This window comes from Ambystoma mexicanum, chromosome 8 (genome assembly GCF_040938575.1).
Source record: "Ambystoma mexicanum isolate Mex_15411 chromosome 8, UKY_AmexF1_1, whole genome shotgun sequence".
Lineage (NCBI taxonomy): Eukaryota > Metazoa > Chordata > Amphibia > Caudata > Ambystomatidae > Ambystoma > Ambystoma mexicanum.
In genome coordinates, this window is record NC_090929.1 from 301,864,635 (window position 1) to 301,885,536 (window position 20,902).

General features: G+C 44.9%; 1 protein-coding gene across 7 annotated transcripts in view; it reads right to left on the reverse strand.

Moving 5' to 3' along the window:
• Window positions 1-20,902, reverse strand: part of EHMT1 (euchromatic histone lysine methyltransferase 1) — a 2,375,011-nt gene that overhangs the window by 2,221,908 nt on the left and 132,201 nt on the right. For 6 of the 7 annotated variants that reach the window (XM_069609714.1, XM_069609713.1, XM_069609712.1 and 3 more), the window contains exon 2: window positions 15,957-16,100. The exons of the other annotated variant lie outside the window; for it this stretch is intronic. The gene's annotated coding sequence lies outside the window, so the exon portion shown is untranslated. The remainder of the gene's footprint in view (window positions 1-15,956; window positions 16,101-20,902) is intronic. 7 annotated transcript variants of the gene reach the window in all.

Here is a 20,902-nt window from a genome sequence, read left to right on the forward strand (position 1 = left end):
TTAACTATGATGTTCCCCATATCTTGCACTACATCTATATTTGCCTTCCTCCAGGGTAAAACTGTAGATAGCATTGCATGGTCACTTTCCAGCAGACAAGTCACCTTTAGTGAACAAGAGTAATTTTGAAAATTATTGCTTACAAAGATGTAGTCCAATATAGAACTAAGGCCCCGTGCTTGCCATGTTGGAGTGGTAATAAACAGAGGCTGCATTCCCCAACTATACATGAAAACCACCCACATACTACCTCTGTACACTTTATTACGGGCCCCCAATGCCTCCAAATCTGTGGATGCGAGAATCCAGGTTGCATCATCATATTCCATGCTGCAATCTGCATTCAGATCTCCTGCAAGCAACAAAGCACTACCCATGTTTAAATCCAACCAATCATGTAGTATTTGATTAAGCATTGCGAATAGCTTTAAGAGCTCTGTGTTTGTATGAGTGGCGGTGTTCCAGTATACATTTAACAACATTATGAAGACATTGCCATTATCTGTAGCTAATCTAAAAGTACCAACAATTGCACAATCCATAACCTGCTGTTCAGAAACCATCTTTATATTAGTCTCTGATCGATAACCCAATACAAGGCCACCACTAGGACGGCCATGCAGACCTTTAGATGCCTTCAAATTAATTGTACCATAGCCATCCCATAATAAATTGCCTGTAGCCCAGGTCTCTTGCAACAAGACAAAGTCATAACACTTTAACATTTCAACAATTTTTGCATTAGCAGTCAGATGTGAGCATCCCCTAGTTTCCCATGATGCAAGGTTAAATGCTGTATCTACGCTAAAGTGGATCCTTCATTGTTTTCAACTTATCTATGGATTCCCTGAGAGATAGGGCTAGCCATCTCCATTCTTGCATGTCAGATAGTTGGGATTTAACTTCCGTCATTACCGGCTTATCACCTTCTTTACCGGTGGAGCATCTAACCTCTTGTGTATAAGTGCCTTGATTAGAAGGATTTTTCATATAGCCATCATTTGAGCCCAAATTTCCGTCAATATTATATGACTCCTGGAATTCCATCACGTCAAATCCTCTTTTTTGAAGCGCACCCGCTTCTTTTAATATAAGTGTTTTGACCAGAGGAGAATTGATTATTAATCTAACATAGTCATATCTCTCTTTGTGGATAAAATCTACAAGTTGTATGTCTGAGGAGGTTATTAGGCGTAGTTCATCAATGTCATTAAATAAACTTAGAATGTACTGCCTATTTAGGGACCAAGGTCCCCCATCATCAAAGACATTATTAAGCACCAGACTTGGTTCATTTGGATACACAGGACGCCTTAGGTTGCGGGTCTCATTTCTCTTGTTACTATTGGCCATGTGGTCAGATTCTTGAAATTGATAGCGTTCCCGTCTGCCTTGAAACAACCCTATACCTATGTTTTGACTTAATACTGCATCAGGCAACCAGTTGTTTCTGCTTACGCCACTTTCCATAGTGGGATTATCATGTTTACCTGCAGAAGGGCCCACTAAGCTTGGGAGGAGTTTTTTTGCTTCACTTAGCTTGTGATTCAGAATATCTTCAACAATGCTACTAACTGCTTCCCTAGATAAATTAGGGTATTCAATAGTGTCTGTAATCTGATTCACACTTTTGTCCATTTTTGGTGTGATAGTTTCAACATTTTTTATTTGGGGAGACTCAAGAATTTTGTCTTTTACAATGAGATCGGGATACTTGTTCTCCTGCATGCCCTCTTTAAGATTACCACGTAAGGTGACCCCACCACCCTTATTGTCAATTTGGTGAGCCACTATTATTTCTTTAGCTTGTGCTACTGGGGATATGGAGCAAGCGGTGGAGGTATAATCCATGATTGTGGGAGTATTTGGTCTAGATAAGGCATCCGGGTTCTTAAAGATATCAAAAATGTCTTGAACCCCCCCCTTTCTAGGGCACGGAGATTGCTATCAATCCTTTCAGAAGTAACTTTATTTTTAAGTACCGCTGACAGCATAGAGGTGCCTTCTGTATACTCTGATTTGTCTGGGCTTAGTGTGGCGACCAATGGTAGGGCTGCCAATTTGACTAATGATACTGGAGGAGTTGGTTCTGCTGTATTATTATCAGCCACCACCTTGTTGATGTTTTTGTTATCTTTCTTATCTAGCCAAGCCTCACGTATATCAAGAGTTCTCATAAACTTACGAGATGTGGTGAGGCTAGCCTTCGCTTGTTTTGCCTGTTTTTTCTATTTTTTTTCTCCTTTTTTTTCGAAATTTTTTCAATAAAAGCACCATTATCGTCATCACTTATAGTAGTTACACCTTCAATAACAGTGGCGGGTTCATTTAGACCTGATTTTACAATATTAGTCTCTATCACATCAGGAGCCAGTCCCTGCGGGGTCTTTAAGGGAGTTGCATTTGTGGACAACTCTTTTATCTTTGTAATACCACTATTGTCTAAGTGCTTTTTCATGCAGTTGGGCTCAATACCGTAATTTATGATCATTTGTGTAAGCATTTCAGGTAAAGCTGTAAAAGCCAACACCATCTCATTTAGCAGTCTAGAATGAGTCTTTAATTCAGATAGAACCAGTGCTTGAGTCTCTATACAACATGTCCCAAGGGCCAAGGCTGAATTTCCATTGTTTATTTCCAATACTGAGGTAGTATCGTAGTTTGAATCCTGGACCAAATGTTGTGATACATCCAACATTGAGGTTACTCATATGCTAAAGATTGGGGGAGCATCAGCATAATTTGGGCTCTCGTTCATTCTATTTTTTTTACTGTCAGGTTCACTTTCCCTATTTACGTCAACATCAGTAATTGAGCCCTCCTCAGCAAATAGGGATTGCGAACTTTCTGAAAGGTGAACATCATTGATTAATGCCTTTGGGCTAATTGTAAGTTTTTGTTCCATAGAGCATGATTGCGCGCAATCCACCATCTCCCTTTCGGAATTAGTTAAATCAGAGGCAGATAGGGCCATTGCACGAGCAGTACTCATTCTGGTGGCCATATAGGGCACAGACACGCTGGAAGAACGAAACTTTATTTTAGCAGATTTTTTTTCAGCTACTTTAGCAGATTTTTTTGGGCTCATGACTCATACTATATCTAAGATGAGACTCCGACCATATTTTCAGAAAGAAAGAAGGACTAACAAATACCATAGGATAACAGGTCAGTGTAGGGTTACCAAGAAATGCAGAGAAATGGGCTATCACCCCGCGGCCTTACCAGACCAAACAGACACATCAAGCCACTTCCAAGGCCACTTCGCAAAGCACCCTCTGTGGGAGATAAAGATCGTATACCTGTAATCGTGCTATACACACATGCGCGCGGTTAGGATAGAGTAGTCAAAAGTGAGAGCAAAACATGTCAAAACAGCTGCACAGCACAGTGCCCAACAAACAGAGATGTCGAGTTCACCAAAGTGTTAAATATGATAGAGCATATCGAGTCGTTTCCCTACAGTTTAAGATGTTCATCAGATTTTCACATGTAGGTTAAATAGACTTAGCTAAGTTAAATTAAACACTCACAGCACCAACTGACTCGATCTATCACGTCATGTTGGGAGACAGTAGAATTCACAAAAGCACTCACAACGCAGCTCGCTGCGAGCAGCGAACAGTCGAACAGCCACTTACAGAGCCACTTGCTCTGAGCGCGCGCGCATGAGCGCGCGGACACCACTTCTTATGGAATTCTGGGTAAAGTGGGAGGGGCCAATCTAAAAAATTAAATAAAAAGGTCAAATTAGACTCTACATTGCATATAAAGTCCTTATAATTATATTAAGTAGTCCACAAGTAACAGTTCCTTTTACAAAGCGGACGGCAAGCTCTGTAGCGTACCAGTAGAATCTTCGTATGCTTCACGAGTTGAATGCCCAGTAGAATGCCCAGCCGAACAGCCACACAGAGCCACTTGCTCTGAGCGCGCAAAGCACAAAGCAGTATTAGTTTTGGCCGAGGGAGTAAATTTTGTCATCAAGGGTTGTTGTGAACCAAACAAAGGACTGCTTTCCCAAAGCTTCCATGCTGACTGAAGGAGGAATCAAGGCAGTAATGCTTTGTAAAAAAAAAAAAAAAAAGTGAATTGTAGACCAAGTGGGTGCCTCACAAATATTTTTTATTGGAACACCTCTTTGCAGAGCAGCAGAGCAGACGAAATAGCCATGCCCCTAGTGTAATGGGCTCTCAAGCCTCCTCGCCAGCATATATCATTCATTAATAGCTCAAATAACCCATCTGGACAATGTTTGTTTAGTTATAGCCTGTCCTAGTCTATGACCCATGTATCCTATAAACAGTTGGTTATCTAACCAAAACTTTGACATCCTTGAAATCTAGAAACTCAGAGCCTTCCATGGGTCGAGTCGGTGTAGTCTCATCTTCCATGCTAGGTTGAGGCAAAGGGTAAAAAGTAGGTAATACTATCTTGTCCCAAATGAAAATCTGATTCTAATCCTAGATAGGAATGAAGGTTTGACCTTAAGGACGACGTTGTCCTTATGAAAGACCGTAAAATGTGGTTTAGAAGACAGTGCCTGCAACTCACTCACCCTACGGGCTAATAACACTAACAAGATGGTTTCGAATGTTAGTAGACTTAAGGAACATGGAGTGGTTCAAATAGTGCACACATGAAACTTTAAGAAAAGATTAAGGTCACAAACCAGAACCTGAAAAGGAGATGGAGGGAACAAATTAATGAGTCCCTTTAGAAATTATATCAAAGGAATGTTAAAATAGGACGTTTCCTCAGACGAGCGCTTGAAGATGGCAAGCGTTGCTAAATAACCTTTAATGGTTCCAACCTGGAGCCCCAGATTGGCCAAATGCAGCAGAAAAGAGAACATCTCTGGTGTTTTGCATAGAAAAGGGTCCACATTCTTATCCAAGGACCAGCTGCAGCATGTATTCCAACAGCAGCGGTACAAAGACATTCTTTTCCACGTACAGAGGGCAGAAAAGCCTTCAGCGCGGGTTTGATTGCCCTCAGCTCCAGAAGATTGACGTGTGGTTTGGACTCTGATGGAAACAAACAACCGCTGATTGTCAGATCGTTGGCGTGGGCTCCCCACCCCGTGAGGGAGGTGTCCGTCACTACCGCTATCTCCGGCCAGGGCTGCAAAAAAGGTTCTCCATTCAGAATGTTGCCACATGAGATCCTGTGTGACCCTGTTTGGAACCTGAAGTAGGCCTGACATGTTGCCCGAGAACTGATACCGTTGTGACCCGAGAGCATATTGAAGGGATCTCATTCTCAGACAAGCCTCTGGCACAAGGAAAATACAAGATGCCATAAGGCCGAGCAACCTCAATAAGGCGAAGGCCGGGAGACGCTGGGCACTACGAAAATGGTGGGATCATCTGCAGAATGTCTTGAGCCCTCACCTCAGGTGGCGAGGTCTTTCCCAAGCATGTATCCAGTACAGCCCCGATGAATTGGAGCCTTTGAGATGGTACATATGGGACTTCTTGTAATTGAGGGAGAAGCCCAGTCTCTGGAGAGAGTTGCAGGTTACGCTGAGATGATCCAGGACTTGTTCAGGAGAATGCACCCTGATCAGCCAATCGTCCAGGTAGGGGTAGACGTGAACCCCCCCCCTCTCCCTAGACTCGCTGCCACCACCGCCATCAGTTTGGTGAAAACCCTTGGGCGGAGTTTAACCCGACAAAATAACTCGAAACCGATAGAGAACCACCAACCTCAGGTACTCTGTGTGTGCAGCTGGAGGGCCGGAAGGATCTGAGAAAGTGTGACCTTCTTTAACTTTTCCTTCCTGGGGAACTTGTTCAATTATCTCAAGTCCAAGATGGGTCACAGTTCTCCATCCTTTTGGGGTTGGAAGGGGGAGGGGGGCAAAGAAAAAAAATACAAATCAGGAAATCTGAAGAATACCATCTTTAGTTAGTCTCCGTTACAGGTACTGGCTCTTCAGCACCTCTCTCTCTAGAAGGGACAACATTTCCTGCACAAGGAACGGAGCAGGAAAGTTTAACGAATGGCTTCCCTGTGGATGATTCTGAGGTCTCTGAATGAAGGGGAGGCAGTAACCTTGGGCTATGGTTTCTAATGCCGAAACATCGGAAGTAATACCCTGCCATTCTTTCAGATGCTGACAGTCTGCAGAATCTTCTATGGTCTCCGACCAGCCATTCCCCTCACTCTTCCAACTTAGTAGCGAAACGATCTACACCTCCAAGACGGTCCACTAGGGTGAAAGGGCTGAGGCTGCCTAACAGCGACACTTAGAGACTTGGTTGCCGCCTTCGAGGTCTGCAACATATCAAGGCATTTGTCAGCTTTGCTGCCAAAAAGTTGAGACCTGTCAAAAGGCATGTTAAGGAGTCTAGACTACACGTGTAAATCCTTGCAAACCTGCATACGGGAGGGCAGGCCTGCTCCATCCCATGAAATCAGTGACCCTGGTCATTGTAAGCTGCATCTGCATGATCTTTTTTTCCAAAATCCAACTCTGGTGAGGTGTCCACCCCACTGGCCGTTTGTAAATTTTTATGCAGGCCCTACAACCTAGATTCCTCCGCTATGAAGCTATCAAGGACATTAGGAGTGCAATATTGCACTCCACACTGCAGATCAGTGTCATCTGAAGACTCATTGTCTTCATAAATGCATGTGAGCGACTTAAAAAAAAATCCTCTCTTTGCAATGGTGTGAAGGATTTTTTAATTACTGGTAAGGGCATTGATGACTTCCAGACCGATGTTGATAGTGTCGTCACTAACCTTGTTTTTTGCATCAATGTCTTTGATGAAGACATTTTGGGTGTCGATGGCGCCACGGGCGTCAGACTTCGACTTGTCTGTCGACTTCAATGGGTCAAAAGATTCTTCCATGACTTATCTTGTCGAGACATCGGCGGCTCTCAAGGAGAATCTGGCCATCGTCCTGGCGCATGGGATTTGGCTAAAGCACTTTCCTTTCCGGCTTCAGAAGGCGCAGGAGGAGCATGGCCTACTTGCTTCGAGGGTTCTTGCCTCTGGAAAAGGTTTAGCATTTCCTGCCTGAATGATTCCCATTCAGCCAGAGTAGAGGCCTTGGTAGGGCAAGATAAGTAGTCTCTGGAGAGGAGTCGGACGAGGAAGACTAAGTAGGCAATTTCCTTGACGACAAATAGTGGCGAGAGCCACTCTGTGACCTGAACCTTGTGTTCTTCCGTCGAGGAGCTTCGTCTCTCACTTCGTTGGAATAATGTTTTTTCGACGGGATAGTTGAAGGGGATTTTTTTGGGGAGCCTACCTACCGCCAATTACCCTTTACGCTCCTTCATAGCTTTCCGGTCATCAACTGACACCGACAGGCCGAGGTCTTGTGCTCCACAACAAGACACCACAAGCACACCCAATGTGGGTCCGTCAGTGACATTTTAGCGCCCGAGTCTTGGCATTTTTTAAACCCAGTCTTTAGGGTTGTCAAAGCCGAAGACCAAGCCATTATTGACAATTTCCGAAGAAAAATATGAAGCGCGTCCTAGTTAACGAAGCGAAAGCTTACTCTGATAAACAGAACTGAAGCCAACGGGTGCTGCGTTTGCTATATATACCTTCAATGACATCCTCGAGACAGAGGCCCTCGAGGGACATCGAGTCGACAGCATCTGCTGAAATATTTTGCTGAAGCTGGATATTGGAGATATCAAAGATGAGGAGTACGTAGGAGGACACAATCCATTTGAATGAAGTATTTCAAATACATCCAGAATTGCCAGCAGCCAAGTCCCAGTGAAGGCCTGTGTCTCTGGATCTAGCGCCTGAAGATCCTCGTCAGTGCTTGGACCCTTTAGCAGATGGGATTAATCAGTCAGCACTCCCACACGCCAATGCTGCTCAGCAGTGTCCCGGAACCATCCTGTTGGCTCACCAACTTCAACAAGGGCATCTGTGGTGCATCCATCCCAGTTGTAGAGTTTCAACTTGTAACACTGCAGGTCTCCAGCTTTGTGGGCCAATGAGTCCTCTTTCAACTGCTGCTCTCCATCTTGGAGAGGCCTTCATGGAGTAGTTTTTGTCCTTGACACACAAGTCAGTTGGTGCCGCCTAAGCATGGTGTTCTTTACTGCTGCCCTCTTCCATGGTCTACGGGGGGAGGTCCTCCTGTCATTGTAGGACTTGTGGTGGTTGGAATGGCAGGTGCAGCTGCCAAGCATCAAAACCGTCTAACCAGAGTTCTGAACCGTCACCTAGCCAGACCCAATGCCCGACCCAATGCCCAAAATGGCATCTGCACCTTGGAGTCCCTCCAATGAAACTAACAAAAATAGTAAGTGAACCTAGAGAAACTAGGAATCCCTAGGGGTGGTTCTTAGAGGAATTGGAGAAAGAGGGAATATCTGCCCTCCCACCCACTGAAAGAGGTGCTAATATGGAGGTAGAACGAAGCTTGGACAAGCAGATCTGATGATGCAAATTGAGCCAAAAAGGCACAATTAAAATCTCGCATTTGCAATTTGTGAACCAGTTAGGGGAATGGACACCTGGGAAACACTAGACACCCATCCCAGGAGTGAAATACAGGTATTTGCAGTTTTGTCATGTAGCAGAAAGTTAACCAGGGGGCGCTCCAGGCCTGAAGTATGAGGCGAGACCGAAGTAAGGGGATCTTACTAGTGGGGAATGGGACCACGCAGGGGAGGTTTGTGCGGGTAGTTTTACAGCCTACTCAGGAAATAAGCCCAGTCATAAAGAAGGAACTGTGCTGCAATCAGGAAATGTTTATGCTGCAGGGCCCAGTTGCGCGGACTAAAAGCCAGAAATAACAAAAGACGGTTCAACTCCGCTAATTGTTGATCTGCAGGAAGGCAGTCGTAACACGGCTGCAGCTTCTGATCAGGAGAAGGAAGGCAGAAGGCTATAGAGGCTAAAGTCCCCTAGAGTGGCTACCCGTGTGAATTGAGAAATCTGTTCTGATGGGAAACTGCAGTTCAGAGAGGAAAAATGTTAAAAGGGGAGACCAGTTGACAGGTTGAGCCAAAGTTCAAATTGGACTAGACCCAAGTGAACAGAGATCAATCGTCCATTGTTTTAATTGTATATGGTTAAAATAAATGCAACCTTTGCAATTTCAAAATGTACACAATTTTGAACCTCAATCCACAATTTAAAAAAAAAAAGCAGACTTAACCAATACATACTTGTTAATCACAAAAATAAAAACAATCAAATAGACATGTGAAGACTTTGTATACTTTATAATCCTTCATATGTGACATCATAATTATATTAGAAACATTCTTAAATCTTGCAACAAAAAGCAAATTTAAAATATAATTGTCAAGCATTCCCCCATATCTCATTCACCCTGGGTGGTACATTTTAAATTTCTCAAAAATCCTACCACAGCAATAACCACAGACGTGCCACCCAGGCAACTTGACCAAAGGGAATCGCAGTCGAAAGCTTCACTGTGAACTTAGTTTTGAAAAAAATAAAGTGCCAAGTGCTGTCAGTGCATTACAGTGAATCAGATTTTTCTTAGTTTCCAATTAAAGTTTATCACTGCAATATTGGCGAAAGTATTCCTCTTGGAAAATTAAATTATGTTGCAATAGTATTTCCCCAGTGCAAAACAGACTCCACCTAAACCTTATGAAATCCTCCCGATAACGATTTGGGAAGATATTCATATAGGAATCACTTTGCTCTCATAGAACCTTAAGAGTGACTTCAATGAAGATCTTCCATACCACAAATGTATCTTAATTATTTGGCAAACAAGATAATATGCTTTATGAAGTAACTGTTTACAGATGTGGACTCGGAGGGTGGCTACAAATAGGAAAACACATACTGTCAACCTACTCGAGAGTGTCCTTCTCTAAATGTCACTTAAATGGCCATTGTAGAAGCAACTTCTGATCCCATTGCCTTGACAGTGCCAGAGGAGTGCACTCAATTCACAGATGCACTGATGAAACCACTATGATGCAAGCAGAAATATGACTCTGCATCTTCTGAAAGGTAGGCAAAGAAGACTACAATCTCTCTTGGAGACAGAAAAATTGTCTGCCACAATTCTCTCAGGCGTGAGAAACTTTAGAAACCCACATAATGCTAATGAAACTTAGTCAGTGGGAGCTTTAAAGTCCCAGGGGCGTTAGCGATGGGAAGGGACTTGGTAGCCATTTATTGTGGTAAAGATAGACAAGAATCCAGTCCTACCTAAGATAAAATAAGGCAACCCCATCACCTTTGTAGTGATATAAACGAGTCCAAAGGAAGTGCACTGCTCCGACACTGTAATCCATTCCACCACAGAGGTCCAATGATGCTTTTGCTAACTCCAGAGTTGGAATTTGACAAGGATGACTTGTCGGCATTTATGTCACAGGCCATTACTGCTAACCTGAGTCACATCACAAATATCCTGGCACCCTTGAAACAGCAGAAAACCTCTATTGAAAGAACTAGCAAAGCCTGGTTTACACCAGAACTACAAGAGTAAGTATTACATTTGGGAGAAAAAAAAATATATATATACTTACCCGAGCATCTGGCTACATATAAAGCGGTCCATTGCACAAAGCCAATCGCTTACTCGGAAGGATGCCAATACTTGGGTTAGTGTCTACATGTTTAACTTCTCCTGGGTGAGGAAAAGATTTATTCTGGCCAGGTTGGGATCAAAGGACTTCATTACTTTTCTTCTGCACTGTAAACAAGTGAGGAAAAAGCCCACTGAGAGGACGGTAACTTTCCTATACCGCACATGGCCAGGAGCATCTGAACGTTTATCACAACAGAGAAAGGCTGTGAGGAAGCATAAGGAGGAGACTGTATTGGAGTGTGGACTGGTGATTCCCCCTTCCAAAAGCACCCAGGGAACAAAGGGGGACACTTTCCAAGCCAGGTGGTGGCCTCCAACTGTGATGAATGAGACATGAAGTACAGCAAATATTAGAATGTTTTGGTCATGTCCAATACCATGTAAAGGGCACCAGATTAGGATTCATCATTTTATGCATCGGGACACTGTAGAGCTCTTAGGGTACAGTGGTCCTGGAAAGAAAGGAGGGATTTGGTCCTATACTTCTATATTTGCTGAGACAATAAGAAAGGTCTTTGGCGGAATATTTGAGAAAACAAAAAAGGGGTCTTCCTCATCGTAGCACTGATCTTATATTTGGTCAATTGATCGCCTGTTGCATGACCAAATATCCCACAAGAACCTTATCTTGATCCTCTGTGTAGAAGTGGGAGGCTTGAAGCAAATACCCAAAGGCACATAGGTTATGTTATTTGATATTTGTTTAGCACCCACTGCTATTGTTTTGGCTTTCAAGTGCTGTGGGGTGGAAGGCCCTTCAGAAGACCAAAGTCTGTGTAAACATGAAAATAAAAAAGCATTACATTGTAAGTACATTAATAATCACCCAAGTTTAGTTTTGTTTATTTGATAATGCGCACCAAACCCTCAGTTCTATCAGACATTATGAAAGCAATGCCATGCAGTGTGTTCAGGTGCAGAGAGAACAGCTATGACAGTGACTATGTGACTGCTGGACCAAATGTTTTGTGGGACTCATCTGTTTCTATGGGTTGCCACTCAAAAGGGAAATTTAGGTTCTCACATCTGTCCCTTGCACTTTCCTGTTAAAAATCAGTACTAACAAAGGAAAAAGGTTTTGGCTTTTGGATTGTGTAATGTGATGCAAGCAGTCTTGTTTAGTGGTGGTCTACCACTATTATACAAAGAGGGTGTGGGGGTGGTATTCATTAGTGGGACAGTGAGAAAGGCAGATGCAAAACCTGTGGTGTTGATGTGTGCAGGTCTGAAGTACCTGGTTCCAGAGTGCCAATCTGCTTTTTATGGGTTTGGCGAAGAAACTTGGGTGCAGGGTCTACAAGATCGTAGGCAGCATTTAGCATATTGAGGGCAAGTTGCTTGAATTCCCTCACACCAGAGAGAAAGTTTGGCCTAAACCCAATCGATCATCTTTGACTTCCTTCGACATCTTGCCAAAGCCACCGATTGCCCGAGTTTAAAAGCAAATGTATTAGCTTGCCTTTAGAGTAGGCGATAAGTTCCAATATATTTCCCAAACATGTGCAAGAACATATGCTTTTTGTTAAGAGGGTTAGCTGCAGAAACGTTTGTTGACAGGGGGGCGTTGCAGGGGGGCAAGGGGTATGAGGGGACTTTGATGTCCAAGGATAGTTGAATTAAATGTTGGCCTCCGACATGAGGGCACCCTGCAACTCCCAGGTTATAATACTGCGGCAAGGTCAACTTAGCCTTTCATCCTTCGGAGGTTGATAAATGGAGTACCATAATTATGGGATAAGAATATCCGTTACTACAGCACTTGAAAGGGGGAGCTATTCAGCATGTGGCACTATACAAGCACAAACATTATTGTAAGGCTTGTGTGACAAATCCCTAGATGTTGTCACTTCTCCCCTGGTGAGGCCGCTACCCGATAGAACCTCTGAATACCACCTCCAGGGTAACCCTTGATGGGATTAGTGATGACCTAGGATACCCCCATAACCAAACTAACCCCAACACACCTATATACCCCCTCCCCTGCTCCCCCCAGCCAAACACTGACTAGTGCTCCTATATGTTTTTGCCATACCATAAATATAGGAAGTACTGGGACGAAGAAGAGTGTGGACTCCTCAAGGGACATGTATCCTGTCTGGTCTGAAGCCTAAGATCAGTACTGGGACGAAGAAGTGCAGAAGCATAAAGAGCACCCATGCAAACTAGAATGGACGGTGTGTGTTTCCTGAAAACTGATGGGTAGAACCCATACAAAACTGAACAGGGAAACCAGGCATGGGAGAGGCGCTCTCCCTAGAGGAACCGCAAGACGGGAAGCAGATTACTGGGGACATGGACCTGCAGGCAGAGCTGTCCCTATCCAGTCCGCCGTGGAGAGACTGGCTGGAGCTGCGGAGAAGCAGGCGGCAGGCACAAGAAGCTGCTGGAACACGGTTGACAGGAGACGCGTAGCCCACGAGGAACCAAAGGCTGCAGAGACGCCGCAGCACACAGGAAAACAGCAGGGGCTGCGAGAGACCTGAAAGGACACAGAAGAGTCTGCGAGCGATCGAAGAAACACCGGCATGCCCCTTTCAGATACCTGGGTTGCTGAAACAGGTGGTGGGCATTCAGAAGGGCTGACAAATGTCCAAACACTGGTCAGGGACATGCACCCTTTCATGAAGAGTAACCCAAGTCATCTTCAAAGTCACAGTACCTGGAAGGACAGTGAACCAGGTCTGCAGCACCAAAAGGGGAGCAATCGCACGGGTCTGGGACCAATACCCTTTTATGAAGAGCAACCAAAGTCATCTTCATGGTCCCAGTAACTGGCAGGATAGTGAACCAGGGCTACTGCAAAGACGAGAGAAACACAGGCCTGGGAACCCTGCATTCATAAGATTGGGAGTTCATGAGAACTTTTGAAGTGCAAACCAAGCATTCCCCCCTGGTAATATTGAACTGTGAATGGTGAAAGCAAAAGGGGCAAAGAAGCCAGGGGAAGGGAGGCAGTGCCACTGGCAGAGCGGACTGCATACTAAAGTCTGAGAAGGGAGTCATTCCCCTCCAGGCCCCCCCAGCCTTTGTGAACTGTGAAGCAGAGAGATCAGGAGAAGGAAGCAATATCTCCTGGCTTTGTCACCTATGAAGCAGAGAAAGATCAGGGGAAGGAGGCCCTACCCACCACCCCCCGCCCCGTGGCAGTGAATATCATGAAGCCAAATGGAAAGAGGCCTCGGGAAGGGAGTAATTACTCTGGCACTGTGAGAACATTAATAAAATACCTGGAGAAGGGAGGCATTCTCCAGGACCCCAAATAAAGAAGATTGTGTATCATGAAGCCAAGAGAAGGCCCGGGGAAGGGAGTCATTCCCCTGGCACTGTGGAGGCATGGAGAACAAAATACCTGGAGAAGGGAGGCATTCCCCAGGAACCCAATAGTGAAGCAAACTATGGACCATAAGGAATGTTTGAGTTGGAACTTTGCATTTTGAATTGGGATGGAGAACTTTATAGCATCACAGGTTGGAACTTTGTTTCCTGGGAAAGAAACTGAGACCAGGGGAAGGGAGTCATTCTCTCAGGCTAAGTTCCCACCTACGATTGGAACCGTGGCTCATTGTCCAGAAGAAGGGAGTCATTCATCTGGACCAGAAAGATCCACTAACTCTTTCATATTAGTTACACGTGTGATACAAGTGTCGGGGACAAAAGTAGGCATTTTGACACAACAGCAGACTATTTACTTGGACATTCTGACCGATTCCTTAGTTCTTTAGTAGAGATAGGGAAAACCCTCTTAGTTAGGAAGACATAGGTTTCCTCTTTATTTTTGTCTTTGTAATCTTTACCACAACTGGTTAAACCATGATACCAGACTGTCCAGCCCCGAAGTGAGCACCCGTCGTCCTCTGTCAATGTTAAAGTGCTGTCTGTGGCTGGCAGACGTATACACTGGGAACAATTCACCAGGACGACATTTTTTGGCAGAGTATTTCCATTCATTCTAGTCATCCTCTGCATCAGGGTCTGGATCAGTGTGCTGCCCTTTCAAGGGAAGGATTCAGAGATTGTGGCTCCATTGATGGATTTGGTAAGCGTGTGGGCCCTGAGGGACCATTGGCCAGGGTGGTTTCACTCTAATGTGTGCACCCAGTAAAAATGAGTCCTAACAGACGGAACAGCTGCACTGTATGATTGTTTTAAACAGCAGTAATTGAGGTCAAGTAGATAGCTGTGCAGGATGTACAGCCTCCAACACAGTCAGGGCGCCCTGATTGAATGCAGTTGTGGCACAACTTGCTGTATGAATTCAGCCACGTATGACCGCAGCATGGTGGCCGCAGCCCAGGGGAAAGTTGCCAGGCGCTGCAACTCATTTGAGGCATAGCACATAGATTGGGGTACATATGAGGGTACCACACAATGGGGTCCAGTGTATGCCACAAGCTGAGTGCTTGTAGCCCAATGACACATGGAAGGGCCACTGATGATACCAAAGTCATAACAGATAATGAGGTGAAGTGGAAATCGCCCCCACCACCCGTTTGTGCGAACAACCTTTAGCACAGGGTCAATGCTAGGTATTTGTTCCAATCCTGGCATTAAGGAGTCCATGCTTGAGGCCAAGGTAGTGGGACAAGCCCCCTCCTCTCCCCCCAGAGCCCAACTGATGGTAAACTTTGGTGGAAAAGCCCCTTCTCGATGTGAAGGACAAGGTGGACCAACCGCCTGAGGCTCCGTATCGATTAGGGTAAAACTTGGACGTTCATCGGTGCGAGATTCATCTACCTATGGCTTTTCAAATCGCTGTACAAATTATCTTTTCAAGACACAGTAGAACGAAAGAAGAATCTTCAGGTGCACCTGGATGCTAATGTCATTCATCTTGGATAGTGAAGTCCTAGTTGTCAGTCCGTTTATTTTTGTGTATGGTACGAGTGCTGTTGATTTTACTGACCATCAATGGGAGCAGGCACCTTGACAGGCCTGAGTGATGGATTTGGTCCAAGAAATAAATTGGTGTATATATCAACAGCCTTAGACCAGACAGGCAAATTACAGCAGTCCGTTTAAGCCAGTGGTCTTCAAACTGGCACTGGCTATCCCCACCCCCTTGGGGGTCCCAAAGCATGTCATGGGGGTGGTGTGAAGCTCTTCAGATATTACATCAGAAGGGCTTGGCAAAAGTATTTTTACTCAAGGGGTGCTCAGCATAAAAAGTTTGAATACCACTGGTTTAAGCCTAAACACAACATAAGGAAGTTGACATAGCACTTAATCACACTTTAGTGCAAGCAACAGTTAAATATAGGCCCTACAGGCACCTCAAAGTGAGCAACAGTAGTTTTAGGTCCCAATTAAGTGCTTGTGACACCCCAGTGACCACATTGGGTTTAGGCCCAATAATCAGATAGGTACATATATGTAAATAAGTAGGTACTCACATGCTTATGGATGATAAAATCCTGGCACTCAGATTGTTTCAAGAATCATGTCCATTGTTTAAGACCCGAACACGACTTATTAATGGAAGGGAATGTGTGACCAGGCACCAATCACTGAAGACAAAATTCAGTGAGGATCTTCTCCTGAGAAGAAAAAGTAAAATCAGATATATATGTATTTTGTACAACATTACATACCTGTTTAGGTCACATACTTTAAGTATACATTTAAATACATAAAAACTGCATATGCCCCAATATTTTGTAAGGCAGATCTTAAGTTGTCAGTATCTCAAGAAGTGCAAAGTTTGCTGTGGACTATAGTTAAAAGTTCAAACTATCCGTGTTGCACGGTTAAAAGCAAATGATTACATTAGTGATTCACCAATGCATGAGCACTATGACATGTAGCACAGCTTAACTTCACTAGAAAGTGAAGGCATACATTGTATGTAATCAGACGTTTCACTTACAAGGAATGAAGCACACCGTCCAATGCTTGGAAATGAGTCAACCTCAAGGTTTTGGTCAGCAATGATTCCCTAAATGTGATGAGTAGCACCACATCAATAAGATGGACAGACTGGCCCCATGCAAAGGAAGCCGAGGTAGCAAATTGTCCTAATGTTTCATAACCAAGCATAGAAGGGTGGAACTAATTGAGATCTGGAAAAGTAAATTCTACTTTGGAAATGTGATTGTCCTTTTAAAAAGATAGGACCCGTCAAGTAGGGCCCTGGATCTTCTCACAACCACACTATGGCAAATCATTCTTTCTCCACAGGTATCCAACTCAACTCCCTACCCATTCAAATGCTTGCCGATTAAACATAGTGTTCCTTGCCCTTCTCAAAGTAGGTGCTATGCAACACAATGACAAAGTTACTCACTGTAGTGACAACCTTACTCCTAAATCCATAGTCCCCTTTCAACCATACTCGTGGGATATTCCGTCCTTCGGGATGGGACCGGAGCACTTATTAAAAAGCATCAAAAATGTAATCTGTGTCCTTTTATTTTTACACCTTCCTGAACGCTGCATCGCCCTTCTGTCCTTTCCTATAGCCAGGTCTGAGACAATTTAAGCAGTAATAGACGATACTTCTTAGCAGGGACGGTGGGCATATGGAGGAAAGGGGACTAATGACTAGGAGTACGGTAGTCACTACGGTGAGTAACTGTCATACTCCTACATCACGTCCCATTTCCTCTATACTTGTGTGAGATTCCCAAGCACTGACCATAGATATTATGGGGGGATGGAAATTTCCCTTATTGGAATACATTCTTGAGAACTGCCTGGCCAAATTGGGCCTCAGGTCTAGACAGTAATGCTTGCAAAAAGCCGATGGGGAGACCCATGTAGATGCCTTGGCAATGTACTCCCAAGGGACATACTTTTGGAATGTAACAGCACCCGATTGGCAACGGACCAAACATGTATGAATGCCTTTAGGTGGTTGAAGGCCTTGAACCTTGTAGGCCTCGGAAACACATGAAGCAACCCAGCAGGAGATGGATGCTTTTTTGGCAGGTTTTATTTTGGATCACCAAATGCAACGAAAAGTTGATGAGAGCTTCCGAGTTCGCTAATCCTGTCGAGGTAGAACTTCAGAGCCAGTCTGATGTCTAGGTTGTGCAGAACCCTTTCAGCATCACAGACCAAGGACTGGAAGAAGACCAGTAGAGATATAGACTGGTTTAAATGGAATTCTGAAACCACTTTAGGAAGGAAAGAAGGGTGGGTGCGAAGGACCACTGTCTCCTTATGGAAAGTTAGGAACGGATGTTCCACAGAAAGTCTGAAGCTCACTTATCCGGCTTGCGGATGTTACCGCAATTAACAAAAGCCACCTTCCAGGACAGCTACTTAAAGTCAGTAGTAGCCATGGGATCAAAGGGCTTACGACAACGCGGTGAGGACCACATTCCGATCCCATTTGGGAGGAGGGGCCAAAACGGGTGGCAAAAGATGGAGACCAGCAAATTGTCTCTTGATGACTGGATTAGCCAAAGAAAAGGAACAGCGGTCTGTAGACAGGGAGGCCGCAATGGCGGACAAATAAGTCCTGCATGACAGGACATGTATGCCAGAGGCTGCCAGGTCAGATACAAAGGACAGAACAGTGTCAATAGAAGCATGCCTGGGATCGAGCTCTTTGGCTAAACACAAATGTCAAAAACTGAGCCATTTGCTACTGTATTGAGCCCTTGTGGAAGGCTTACTGGCCGCATGGATTATGCACATGTTGCCGTAGAGAGATTGAACTGCGCTAAAGATCGCAACTGAGGCACCAGGCCGCCAAGCTGAACGAATGGGGGGAGGGATGCCACAGCTGGTGGTTGCACTGGTTAAGAAGGTCAGGAATCTGCAGCAACCTGATCGGGGGAACCACCGACAGGTGCTGCAGCTCCAAAAACCAGAACCTGACTGGGCACCAAGGAGCAAAAAAAAAATGGATCAATCGATAAAGATGAGTACTCTTGTTTCTGTTTCAATAATTCACAGAGAAGGATAATTCATCATATGTCAATACACCACAGAATTAAATCTCTAAAACATAAGCTCATAACCTTTTAACCCATCATTCATACTCTCGCTCTCATTCATACACAGATTCTCGAAAGTTTGCATCTTGCCCTTCAATTCTGCCAACCTTCATCAAGACAGATGTCAACTACAAGCTATATGTTGCCTCGTAGGAGGATGGGGTGAGCAAAGTAATCTAAAAAAAATATTAAATTACTTACTCTTCGTAACTCAATGTCATCTTAAACAATTTACAAATTCAATTAATGTACAAAGAGTAACTTCTTGCATTGTTGCCTATATCTTACTAACCTCCGTTATACAAGTGTTGGAGGAGAATATAGATATTATAGGATGAATCCCGTATGTGCTCTGTCTGGAGATACCTCAAATGATGGATATTCCTACACTGGAAAACAAACAGGCGGCCTGATGTGTAAAAATCAATAGGACCCTTTTAACAAGCTAAACCCTGACTGCATAAACAAAAATCGCACTGGGAAAGCTTTTGTACTCACTTATTTAGTGAATAGATTGCGACAGACATCCAGTAAAAATCTTCTGGGATTGTCAATATAGGGTCAAAATCATGTTGATTGGGGCCCTATTTCGATAAGAGAAGATCTGTTCTAGTTCCAAGTAGTGCCCGTAATGAAGTTCAGTAGCATCTGCCTATATATGCTAAAACATTTAGTATGGGTTCAGTCTCATACTGGTCTTACCAGGCGCTGCTGCAAATATTCATAAGTAATCCTGTGTGTCTAGGACGCAAGGATGAGGGAGGGGACCCAGTCTGCTGGAAGGGAGGATTGAAGGGTGAGGTAGGGGGAGGGACAAGTAGAAGCCCACCCGAGCGATTGACAAAACCAATTGGTCTTCGATGATGTCTGCCACGCCTCCAGACGAGACGGAATTAGACCTCCCACAGGAGTCTTGTGCGACAGATGGAAAATATAATTTAGATGTTTGATCGGTGGGGAGACCACCCGTTCCAGGAGAGGAGGCAGATGGGCGACAGAAAAACCTGCCACCTTGCAGCTGCCGTTTACGGCGGGGCCCGCCAGCTGGAGCATGTGTTCAGTGCGCACGGCGGCCCTGAAATTCTCTGAACCCAGAGGAGGACCTCGTTTGGGACCCCGACCTCCCGAGTGTAAGATGCCTTTGCTGGAGTTTTAGCAAGGACCGACCATGATTTGGCAGTTTGAGTGCTTGCCTTGGTCTTTGTTAGTTACTCATCCATGGAGGAGTGGAACAGTTCTTTACCCTCAAAGGGGAGATCAAGCACCTTGTCCTGAACTTCCTTCGAGAACTTCGTAGCATGCAGCCACAATTTGGCAGGATAGGTCTACCCAGACCTTAGTGTCTACGTCATGGGCCGCAGCCTCAAGTAGAATCTGCGCTAGAATTCTGGCATCCGGCAAACCGCCTTTGAAGTCCTTGAGCCTATCACGAGGAATACATTCCTGGAACTAGACTAGCTACCTTCAATATTTTGACATTAGCAGCGGCCCGCATAAGCTCAGTGTTAGCCTGATACAGCCAAGAGCCGAATTGTAATTAAAAAAAATGTCACCAATGGCGTTAAAAAGCTTGTCCATCTTGGAAAGGATCTGGGACGCTGCAGTGGAGTTTGCAGAGGCCGGCTTGGACTGGAGTGTAGCTGCTGCCACCACAGTCTAAGAGGGGAGCGGGCAAGCAGACAAAGTTATGTCCTCAGAAGCATGAAACTTGTAGCGAGCGTCAATCTTCTTGTTCAGATGCTGCCCGGAATGAGGTTTTTCCCAGACCTTACGGGCCTCAGCGAAGACGTCCTTCTGGAGGAACAGGCCGGTGCGCTCCTGTGTCACCAGAGTTAAGGCTCCAAAAAGCACCCCCTCCTGTGGAGGTGGGGCCTCGGGTACTTGGCAGTGACATCATATTCAGCACACGGTCCTGAAATGCTCTAAATGAGCAGGCCGGTTCATCACTGACCTTGTCCGCCTGGTCCTCATCCAGTGAAGCGGGAGTAGAATACTGATTGGCTGAACGTGGCGCCTCAGGCCCCAACGTGTTTGGCAGAGCACCCAATGTCTTTCGTACCGGGTAAAGCGGAGGCAGAGGTGGTAATGGGAGAGGAGGTCCTACAGGAAGAGGTGAAGGAGGTGGCACTACCCGAATACGTGTGGGAATTGCTGGATCAGGAGGCGGTTCAGGCAGCCTACGATACATTTCCTAAACCAAATTCTTAAAGTACATCTTCATGGGATCAGACTGCATAAGTGTCTGAATTTTCACCAAACACGCATCCTCGGACGAAGGTCTAGGCGCTGGAGTGGGCAGAAGCTGCTTGTAAGGGGCATACCCCCATGACTGCAAGGAGGATGGTTGCCAGGATGGACCCCCACCAATTGGATCCACATAGATCAAAAGGTGTGGA